The sequence below is a fragment of the Polistes dominula genome, unplaced genomic scaffold (genome assembly GCF_049000335.1).
Source record: "Polistes dominula isolate Pdom_NZ unplaced genomic scaffold, Pdom_raw_medaka contig_49, whole genome shotgun sequence".
NCBI classification, from domain to species: Eukaryota; Metazoa; Arthropoda; class Insecta; order Hymenoptera; family Vespidae; genus Polistes; species Polistes dominula.
Window position 1 is genome coordinate 2,013,471 of NW_028300914.1, and position 12,325 is coordinate 2,025,795.

General features: G+C 32.5%; 1 long non-coding RNA gene across 1 annotated transcript; it reads right to left on the reverse strand.

Annotated features, from left to right (window-relative positions):
* Window positions 1–3,337: 3,337 nt before the first annotated feature.
* LOC149033302 (uncharacterized) lies at window positions 3,338–11,953 on the reverse strand. The gene is made up of 4 exons (XR_016175751.1): window positions 11,871–11,953; window positions 11,564–11,721; window positions 11,376–11,430; window positions 3,338–11,184 (listed from the first exon to the last, which is right to left on the reverse strand). It is a non-coding gene; the product is annotated as an uncharacterized LOC149033302 (long non-coding RNA).
* Between the last annotated feature and the right edge of the window lie 372 nt (window positions 11,954–12,325).

A 12,325-nucleotide genomic window follows, 5' to 3' on the forward strand; every position in this document is an offset into this window, starting at 1 on the left:
AAAGCTGAAGGAAGTATATTTCATTTGTTGTAGAATATTTTTTTTATATATTTTAGGAAGAGAAATATTTATAACTATATATATATTTAAAAAATAAATAAATACAATATCAAACAAAAATCGAAGTATACTTTTAACAAAAAATGACCATTTCTCTCACTCTCTCTCTCTCTCTCTCTTCAGATCGAAATTTAGTTCTCGTCGATTTTTTATTCTTTTCCCCTCTCACAGTAATTCCCTCCCGTTCACCATGGTATCCCTGAATCCTCTACCCGCACGGCATTAGCTGCCGACGACGTTATCTTCGAGGTCGGGTATGGGGGACGACTGGTATGAGGGTGGAAGTGGAAGTGTGCGCGCGCGCGCGCGAGCACGATTAATAAAACGAGGATTCGCTTGTGCTGTGCTAGCCGGCAACGGTAAAGGTTTTAATCTTTTTTGTTCCTACCGTGCGGAACCCTGTGCTCTTTCTACTACCCCCCTTCCCACCATCCCACCCTTTCGCTAATGGTTGCTGTAGACCTCAGCGCGATATTGTGCGAGGGGGGTTTAGTAGGATTACCTCGGTCCACCTCGACGACCCACCCCGGAGATATCAGCGTTTCGACCTTTTTTTTTCTCTTTCTCTCTCTCCTTTTTTATTTCTTTTTTTTTCTCTTCCTCTTTATCTCAAACCCCTCCTTTCTTCCACCTTTTTGTCTCATCTCTTTTCTCATTTTTATTTTTTATTTGTTTGTTTATTTGTTCATTTCTTCTAGCAGGTAATATAAGTACATTTCAAATTGTCGCGTCTTAAACTGATATTAGGAATTTTTTTACATGACCCCGTTACATTTAAAATTATACTTTATTACAAGTATCTCTCGAATGTCTATCTTTCCAGAAAACCGTCAGAATATCATCGATATCATCGTTTCATTTCGTAGTCCAAAGCCTATCATAATCATCATCATCATCATCATCATCATCATCATCATATCTTTATTGCATAATCGAAATTGCATTCTAAAACGTGACGACGATACGAACAAAAATAAGCAAAAGCAAAACCACAATCAGAACTGAAACAAAACGAAACAAAACGAAACAAAACGTTTTATCCCTGCAACGATATTCTCTCTCTCTCTCTCTCTCTCTCTCTTTCCTCCACTCTTCCCCTTCTCTCAAAAACCCTCTTTCAGAGTTCCTATTATCGGCGACTTTTAATTCCCTCTCTCCAACACACAGACGGGACTTTCGTCGTCACGAAATACCTATGCGCGAAATAATGTTCACGTCGATATCTCTTCGCTTTTAGCATGGTAATAGCCGATCCATTTAAAAGGCACGCGCCCGCCGCCGCCGCCGCCGCCGCCGCCATACTATTAACGTTAAAAGGGAGATGAAGATACGGAAAGCGTTTCGCGGTGGTGGGTGGGTGGGTTGGTGTAACACTCCCTCGCGTGACTGAAACGCTTTATTATATTATTCCCTATATCCATCGTGGGAGCCACCACGTTCGTGGCCGCCAACGTACGACCACCACCGTTTCTGTTACCACCTCTCTCCCTCCCCCCATCATACCCCCTCTCACACCCTTTTCCTCACACCTCTCACTCTCTCAAGCTCACTCTCATACTCGCACACTATCTCTCTCTCTCTCTCTCTCTCTTTCTCTCTCTCTATGTCTATGTCTCTATGTCTGTCTATCTTTCTGTCTCGCCATTTAGTTAATTTTAAATTAATACCGTCAAATTTGATATTTGGCCGGCGTTAATGCAATTTCATTCTATCCCCAAAGCGTATGTGTCCTATCCCTATCCCTATCCCTTCTCTTCTCTTTCTCACTCACTCACTCATTCTCACTATCATGTCTACCGTGATTCTAGCGTTTGATTAAGTTCTATCTATCTCTATCTCTATCTCACGCACTTGCTCAGTGATTTAATGTCCTTTTAGTAATTAAATTAATGCGTTTTCGACAAATTTTTCTTACACCTTTTCGTCAGATCACTTTTGTATATGTTACTTGAGAATAATGTCAATAATACTATCCATAGTCTTATGTTAATCAACAAAATATTCCTATTCATGTAGGATAAGGGAATAACAGTTATTTATGGTCATATGTTACGATCAATTAGTCGAAATTTTCACAGAAAAAATTCTTTCGTTAAATTCTCATTCGTATTTTAATTTTTTGTTATAAATTTAAACTACATTTATATATTATAAATAAAGAAAATAAAATATATAAAATATATTATTATTATTATTATTAGTATTATTATTATTATTTCATTATATATATATATAATAATTTAAAAAAAAAAATTGTTATTTTCTTTCACGCATTTGGCCCATTTTTTGGTTGACCATTTTCTTTTACCTTTTTTCTCGCATTTTTTTTTTATTTTTTATTTTTTTTTTTTTTTCATATAAAATTCATTGAAAACAGACAAGAGTGTAAGAGAGATAGAAAATCGTATATCGAATTACAAGAGTTAAATATCCACGATAGTAAAATGAAACGGCAGTAAAACGTATGCCAGTATTTTTTTAAAATGAGATAGAACGATAAGGATGGTTCTACGTTTGATATTCGCGAAAGGTCTCGTGATCGAAGTTACGGAGTGTTCCTCTTTAAAAGGAGAATCGAGAGAAAGGGCGAGAACGAGAGATACGAAGTGAGTGAGTAAGAGAGAGAGAGAGAGAGAGAAAGAGAGAGGGCAAGTGGGAGAAAGGGAGAGAGAAAAGGGAATGGAAGCAGGAACGTTAACGAAGCGAATAGTCTCGAAGGGACTCCCGGCCCGACGATTACCGTATCGAGATGGCCCTGTCGACCCTCTCAAAATTGCGACTACTTTAACAAAGGTTGCTTGTGTCAGCACAACCTTCGTCGCAGTTGAATATCATTTCGTGTATTTTGCTTCAACGAACGCGTAGGATCTGTCTCTTTACGTTTCTCTTATGCTTTAACATATATATATATATTTATATATATTTAACTACGTCTTAATTGGGCCAACTTATGCAAGAACCTACAAACCTATATTGATGATAATAAAAACATAATATAGTACTTAGTATTTTGTTATATGTTTTTTAATTGAAATAATTTATGCACAAATATAACTATGAGATGATAAAAATACAATAAAGTATTTTTTTTAATATTTTGTTATATGTTTTTAAACCAAAATATTACTGATCAATAGGAAAAATTCTTTTTCTATTAATTATAGAATAATTATTAGTATGCAAAATTTATATATATATATATGTATATGCATGTTTGTCTTTTTTTCTTTTTTTTTAATACCGTAATCGTTTCGTTGTTATTACCGTGGATTTTCGTTAACTTTTTTCAAATCATTCGCCATTCTAAAGAAGTTATTCACTTCAAAAGGATTTTTGCCAGATAATTCTAGATAAATAAATTCAAATTATTCGTACTCGTAGCATCGAATTTTAGGCGTCTATTTTGCATATACTATGAAGTATTAATTGTAGAGAGCCGATATTACGTGATCGTTATTATATCGAAACTGTATCGTATCGATTTCGTGCGTATAATTTCTGAGGATTCGTTCGTTCGTTCGTTCGTTCATTCGTTCATTCGTTCGTGTATGCAATGTAACGCGTTCCAATAAACCAAGGAATAATCAAACGATTATAACAAATAATTCAAATAAATAAATAAATATATAATAATAATTATTATTTATATATATATATATATATATAGTACACGCATATTTGATTATATTTTTTTTTCTCTCCGGTATCGTTAATTAAAAGCAAGAAAGTGTAATCTCAAATTTCGCTTTATCACGTAATGCGAGAAATTTTAAATAAAAAGAAAAAAAAGGAACTTAAACGCGTTTCATTTTCATAATTTCAAACTGTAAATATGTTATAATCGATTAACATGTTCCATCCCTTGGTAGTATCGTTACATTCAAGTACATTGTTCCAAGAAAAAGATGTGAATCTCGAATAAAGTTTCTCACTGGTTCCGAAGAATCATTATCGTTCCGTTGTCGAAACCAATGGGCACAAGTTCAATGGTTATATATAGAGAGGAGACGGGGGTGGGGGGACGGGATGAGATTAAATGAAAAGGGCTGAGGAAAAGGGTAAAACACTCTAACGAGCCGCATGTGACTCCAAATTTGGCGTTACACGAGTTTATCCCCAATTATCGTCTCGAGATGACGTTATTTTCTCTTTTTTATTTTCTTTTCTTCTCTCTTTTGCTTCCGTATACGCATACGTTCATATTTATATATACATATGAGTGGTCCGGTTTATGTACGAATGTGTAACGATACATATACATATATATATATACATACGGCAATAAATTAAAGGAAATAAAACAGAAAAAAAAAATGGAAAAAAAAAGGCGTGAGAGTAGTACTCGTTTCGTCTCGCTTGTAACGTTTTCGTTTACATACGTTTAATTACACGCTTATCAGGTTCGACGCTCGTTCCGCGTTCGATAAAATTTATCAAAGCATACACGCGAAGCCAATCGTAGTCGGAGTGTGTCGAAGGACCATCCAATATCTTTACGTTTCGTTTCGTTTCGTTTCGTTTCATTTCATTTCGTTTGGTTTGGTTTGGTTTGGTTGGTAGGTACGTTAATTAAAGGCGAGAATTAAAGGTTTTACCGAATCTTTTTTTTTTTTTTCAGATTTATCGTCAACTCCGAGAAATCAGGAGTAATCTTAACCTATGTAATAACTATATATATATCGACAAAGTCGATATAATCGACTTTGAATTTTCGCAAAGTACGCGTGCACTTGATCATATCTCGTTATACCGGACCTACGAACTTTCCATATAAGAATAACCTATATACATATATAGATTAATTCTGAGATGTTCGTAGGATAGATTTCTGAATAGTCCGTAGGGTATTTCCGTAAAGTTCGCAGGGTATTTCGGAAAAGTTCGTAGATCTGTTATAACGAGACATGATCAAGTGCACGCGTACTTTGCGAAAATTCAAAGTCGATTTTCTCGAAAACAAAGCCTCAAACGAACAAATTTAATTCTATATTTTCGATTTATTTTTTTTTTCATGTAGAATCACCCCCTCTTTTTGCTTGTAACACCAGTTACAGATCATCCTGCATATTTAGATACGTATGATTTAACAAATACTTTTATCTTAATATCAAGCTGTACATTTTTGGCCAACGTAACGACGCACGACACATATTCGTTTCCATATTCGCAAAAATATGTTCTCTTGCTCGTACATAACTACCTATATACATGCATACATACATATATGTAATGCGAAACGTAATATCACGCAACTATGTATATATATATATATATAAATGAACGGTAAATTTTTCTTCCCCATGACTCTTGCACGATCATTATATTTCTTTCGTATTTTACTATCAAATTGGAAACTCTCGTTCTTCATAAATGTTCGAAGTATTATATATAATGTAACAAAAACGCATTTCTTTGTTATTAAACCACAAAAATAAAAATAAAAACCTAGAGATTTCTACTCTGTAATTCGTGTCGTCAACGATGCAAGGAAAAACAGGTGAAAATAATGGACGAGAATGTGTTTCAAATTTTTTTTTTTCCTTCTTTCGTTCTTTTCTTTTCTTTTTACCCATGTCTCGGATGAAAAAAGATGTGCAACGCACGCGGTGCAAAGAAGAAAGTCCAGTTTTCTGAAAGTCGTGAAATTTCAGTTTTTTCTTTTTTTTTCTTTCTTTTCCCCCGGTCTAGGAAATTAGAGCTTCCTCTGAATAATTCGTCAGATGAGAAAGAGAAAGATGGAAAAGGATAGATAGATAGATAGATGAAAGAAGGATAGATAGAAAAGAACCATAGAAACGAAAGGAGAGAAACGCTTTTTTCTCCCTTTTTCTTCTTTTTCTTTTTTTCTTTTCTCCTTTGGGAAGATTTGCTCGGATTAATTGGGCGGTCGGTGAAACCGTGCACCCTTGCTTGAGATCACGTAACTCACGATCTCTTTTATCTAACGGATGTTCAGCAAATAAAGAACGAAGAAGTAACTCAAGAGATAATTTCAAAAAAAAAAAAAAAAAAAAGAGAAGGTAGTAGGACTTTATTTGTGTCGAACGTTAAGGATTATCTTGTTAAGCAAGAAACTTGATATCTTCTTTTATGATGAAAAGTGTTCGGACATCCCAAGAATATGATAAAATATTGAATGATCAAGTTAAATATTAAGATATTAATTAATTAACATTAGAATGACGAATGTTTGATACATGGTTACTGTCATAGATAATTAACGTTCATATTAGAATCGTTTCATATATTAGGTATTTATGAGTTTTTATGCTCCCCAAGGTTCCTAATAGTTAGAAAAAAATAAATAAAAAAAATGATATACCGAAAGTTTCAAGTCTTTATTTAAATTTTAAACAATACTGCAAAACAATGCAAGTTTTCCTATTAAATAAGCAAAATAAAATCACATCCTTTTGTGATGCCTGTCATAAATATTATAAAAATAAAAAACACAAGTAGATGTGTTAATAAAAATTAAACATTATATTGAAAAACATATTTCAAATCTTTTGTAAACCTGTGCAAATATTCAATGTTATATTTAGTGTCTATATGTGTGCCTTCAGAAATGCATTTGTACATATATATATGTATATTATAAAAAGCAGGAGAAAAATCAAAAAGGTTTGTTGTTAAATCCAACGAAGATCACCTGTAACAAAAATAAAACTGTATTAATCATACAAGCAAGTGATATAAAGTAGCCTAACATATGAATCGTCCAATTCGCAGATGCACTATTTAATTAAATTCTCTATTTATTGTTATCAAATATCTATTTATTGTTGCAATGAAATTAAATGTAAACGCGTTTAGATTTTAGATTGACAGAAAATAAAAAAAAAATAAAATAAAAATGTAAAAGTACAAGTATTAAGTTACTACAAAATAATAATATCTATTATTTATTATGAAACACTTTTAAGCTGCATTATATAGAAATTTAATAAAAAAAAAATACGATCACAGTAAAAAAATCTTAAAGACAAAAAAAGAAAAGAGAGATTAGTTTAACATTCAAAAAACGATAATTAGACTTAAAAATGTAATAATACATTTTTTTGACTCGAACTAATTAAACACATCTATGCATCTTTTTGACGATATAGACACAAATTTGGTGTCCCAAGGAGATGGAATGGTTCATCATCTCCAATTACAACTACAAATTAATGACGAGCAAAAAAGTAATATAATAAAATATAAAATATGACTAAAGAACCATTCTCGAAAGATTCAAACATGATGTTGAACCTTTGAAAATAATTCAGTAGCCTGTAGTTGCCCTCTTGAGCCACAATTAAGTGGGGGCCTCTTCGGCATTAAGCCTCTTCTTTCTTCATTCTATGAAAACTGCATTTGGACATTTCCTATTTGCAAGCAATATAAAATCTGTCATACTAATTTTGCAAGTGAACTCGTATTTTGTTATCATTCTAATTCTTAATTATTCAAAAATTATTTTACATTTCGCGTTCACTTTTCTAACTCGTGGACCATCAATGAACTTAGAGTTCATTGATCATACACGAGAATATTTATTCGAATGTCCAAGCAGATAATAATTTCCCTCGATGACCTAATAACACTTCGCACTTTTAACGTCGAGTAATAAAATCGAATTAAAATAAATAGTGCAATAAATGAAATGCATTTTCTTGCAATACCTTCATTTCATTAATTCGTTATATTTAATTAAATCAAATATTTCTAGCTGTAAGACGAGATCGCGATAGTGCGTAGTGTTAATCCTGAAATATTTAAAACTAAGTATCAAATGCATCAAAGAATTTGCGAATTTGATTCGATTCTATCTCGTTCGAGATAAAAATCGAAGTAGAAATGAATCTTTCAAATGGTTGCAAATACCTTTGAATCATGATACATAATAATGATCACAGAATAGTTACAAAATAAATTAACAAATCAAGCATAATTAAATGAGATGATCAAATTTTGTAACAATTCTGTATAAACCAGGAGGCGGAATTTCCACTCCGGAGTGGAAGCAAGAAGACTAATGCCTTTCCTGGATCCTACCTACTTAAAATTAAAGTTTTCACATTCATTCAGAGAAGTATGCTACCTGCCTGCCTATTATCCATATTTTTACCCGTTTTAAGAAAAAACATGCATACCCACCCACTCACTCCACGGTTCTCTCACATACCACCAGGGTGCAAAAGCCTAAACTAGAGAGCATGCCCCGGGGCACCTCCGACACCCTAGTTCAACCACGTTTTATAAACTTATATGCTAATGGGTATACGTACGTTTTGCTGTAATCGACTGCCAAGGCTAATGATTATTGCATACAAAACTAAAGCAAAAATACAAGTATACACTAGTATATATGTATGCATACTAGTAATATACAAGTATATCAAAGTTTCCACAAATAAATGCAGTAACTCTACGATGCAAACGATTATCAAAAAAATGAGAAATATTTAATATAAATATAAGAATGAAGATAGATATGTAAAAGTAATGCTTTAAGTATTTAATGATGTATTAAATGAATAAAAACATATCGCGTAACGATGTACAATACACACTACCTAATACGCACACACAGGTGTAAAGTACATCGTGCAATCACTAGCACAATAACAGCCGCCAATAGGGGAAAAAACTAAAACTAAACCCACGCTAACTGTTTCTCACCCATACGTGTAACACCTGGGCACACGCATAGATGAGAACGCAGAAAGTATGGGGGGGAGAAACGGGGGATTAGTATATTAGAAGCTGAAAATCCTGATCTAAAAAATATGATTAACACATATATAAATATATCAAAAGATTTTAATAAAAATTCATCTAAACGGGCTAAGGACTCTACAAGTCATTTGGTGAATAATGACTTAAACAAGCGAATGAAAAAAAAAAGTTACCCCATATGAAACAATTATAGTTTCGAGGTAAGGATGTATTAAAAGACTCTACGGTGATGATGGATATTTTTTGCAAACCTCGGACGATTCTTTCACTAAATGGCTGTTCTAATGAAAGAACTGGGCTTTGAGCCACCATTTAATTGCCAGAATCTATCCGTCGCGAATGAGTTTGTCTTCTTGCTCATTTATTTAAAATATCAAAATCTTGATATATCAAAATAAATCTCGATTAGATAAACTATGTACGAAGCAATGCATGTAAGACATTTATTACATGCTTTCCAGGACGAAAACGAGTAAATTAATGCTCGATTTCATCACTACTAACCACGAACAAAACACGTAATAAAAAAGAGTGTGCATTTATTAATTGCATTATTAATTAAATGAAATTAACCGATGAGACAAGAAAACCTATCCTAAACTAATAATAAAACATACAATAAAATATACAATTTTCATGAGTAACTCCTAAAAAGGAATTACTCATGTGCTCGTCAATAATTTATTTAAATAATTACAACCAGTAACTCGTGCCGATTTGGACCTTTCATCCTCGGCATGATTGAGCACTGGAGGGACTTTAAATAAAAACTCACGGTTTAAGAAGTTCTGCGATGGCTCCAAAACACTCCTACTTCGCAGCAAGTATTGTAGTCTGACGATGGAAGATATTACTCGATTTGCCATTGAAGAAGATCCATCGAAGATCCACCAACAATCCATCGAAGAATTCATCCAACATCTTTGAAAGGAAGAGAATCCATGGTTATATCTGTAAAATAAAATAGAACAAAACGATAAGTTATCTGAAATATTATTCAAAATCATATAAAATAAAATCGAATAAAATGTAAATACAAATAAATACTTACAATGCGTTCCAATGAGATGCAGCTCTATTGCACCATGGTGATGCACCTCGCGTGAATCTAAAAACGCGGTTTCTACGAAAATAAGAAACTATAGATGAGTTTCTTATCGCGATACCGAAATTTTATTATACGACGAACAACACTGACTCTAATTCGCGTTTGATTTTAACTTATTACTCGCCCGATCACTGATTCTAAACTGCACTAATTCAAAGACTGCATTGCTCGCAGTCAAATGCAAGAACAAAAATTTCACTCCTGGTCACTTCACATGGGCCATTCGTGCACGATTGCAATCTGAAACTAAAATAAAAAACAATACTATTAATATCATTACTATTACAGAAAATCATTAAAATTTTTAAGGAATTATTTAATACAAAAATATACTCACTTTAAATCTTTATTGATGAATGCACGATGGGTCTCCTACCCTTAGGATGACGATGAGCACATGTTTAAATCGAATAAAAGAAACTTGCGAGTTTCTAAACCGAGCAAACGAAACTTTAATATACGACGATCAACACTGAATTTACTTGTCGCCTTTTTTATATTTTATTTTAACACGATGCAACACACGATAACCTCATTGCCTACGCGCTCGATTGCAATGATTTTCTGAAACAGAAAAAGAAAAAGAACAATTAAGATCATTGTTGTAATAAAAATCAATTGAAATTATCATAGAAATGTTTGATAGTAAAATATACTTACTTTTAGTCTTCGTTGATGACTGCAGGATGGGTATCCTACCCTTAGGATGACGATGTATAAAATAAAATTAAATAAAAAGTCTGAAAAGCTGAAACATACTAAAGACTATATTACAATATTTCCTGTAAATCATTTCTGAAGGCAGGGCACACATTAAAACCATTGAATATTTTTGATAGAATAGTATTCAAGTTATTAAATATTTGTGAAATTGATCAAAGTATGCAACTATTTACTTGCAATATTATATATCAAGTATGCAATGTTAATCTAAATATTAATTTAAAATCTTTAAATTTGTCTAAATAAAACAGTAATTGTATCAGCAAATTCAATAAAGAGTAACATAAAAAATAAACCAGTTTTAATACCATTCTATGCAATGAAAAACTTTTTAAACTATTAAAATCAAAAAGATAACGTTAGAAATAAAATTATTAAATAATTTAATACGATTTATTTTCGTAGATGTTGTCTCGTTGAAAGATAGAAGACGAATACGAGGTACGTTACTACATAACCTTGGTAGAGGAGATCTCGGGAGTGTCGAACGCTCGGCTATTATACCTATGTTATCGGCTGTTTACGTTTTGTTGTCGGAAATTCGACGAAGAAAATTCCTCGAGAAATTCCTGGAAATAAAAATACACATTTATAATAACCTATATGTCGAGTGTATTGTTTTCTTATTCTTCCTCTCTCTCTCTCTCTCTCTCACTCCTTCTCTCTCACTCTTTCTGTAGTATTTCTATACGCTTATATGCTTATATTTAAAAACAATAATGCTCACCTCGCCGTATATGAAGAAGATAAAAGAACTTACCACAAGGTAAAAAAGGTTAGTGAATTCGTGTTATAACTCTCCCATGTTAAGAAAGCTAAAAGAAAGTAAAATATTAAAACACATATAAAAATTATGCATATTGTATGCATTTGATATATAACATTCGTTATATATCATTTAATATATAACAGGAAGGTGTACATTAAAATATTAATTGAAACAATTACCTGAAATTAACGGGATAACAAAATCCGCTGGAAGAAGTATACAGATGGCAGATTAAAAAATTCGAAAGATTCGCCATATTGATGTGCATAGAACAGACGCGTAAGACTGGCGCGAAAATACTGCATGCGCGAAAATGTTGCGCAGTAGATCTTTCCACCTATAATAAAGAAAAATTTCGAATGATTAAAAATACGATATAGGACCACAAAAATTGTCAAAATATATTCAAAAAATCAAAATTGATCCTTTTATCCTTTATATATTATAATAGGAAGATGTAAATTTTACAAAATATCTTTTAATTACCTGATCTTAACGGGACGATGACACTCCGATGTGTTCTCCACGAATGACGCCATGAAACTGAAGAATTCAGACGAAAGCTTGGCTGTGATTGGCTAATTAATTTTTCTGAACATGAAAAGGGTCCTCACAGCTTCTTACACGGACAGAATCTGACCTTCTTCATGACCACGCTGGTCAAACTACATATGAAAATATATTTATTAAATAAATAAAAAATCATTTCTATTTTTCTAATAAATGTACATGTAACTTATATTTATTCTAAAAATAATGAATAGAATAAAGACAATGTAGACATTACAAAATCTTTGTCGTTTCGCATAAAAGAATACAATCGTATAGAAGAGAATTGTCGATATAAAAATGTCTAATATGAAATGTAGCATATAAAAGAATAAATTCCCAAAATCTATATCGATAAAGAATCCTCACAATTGAAATACTTTCAGAGATGC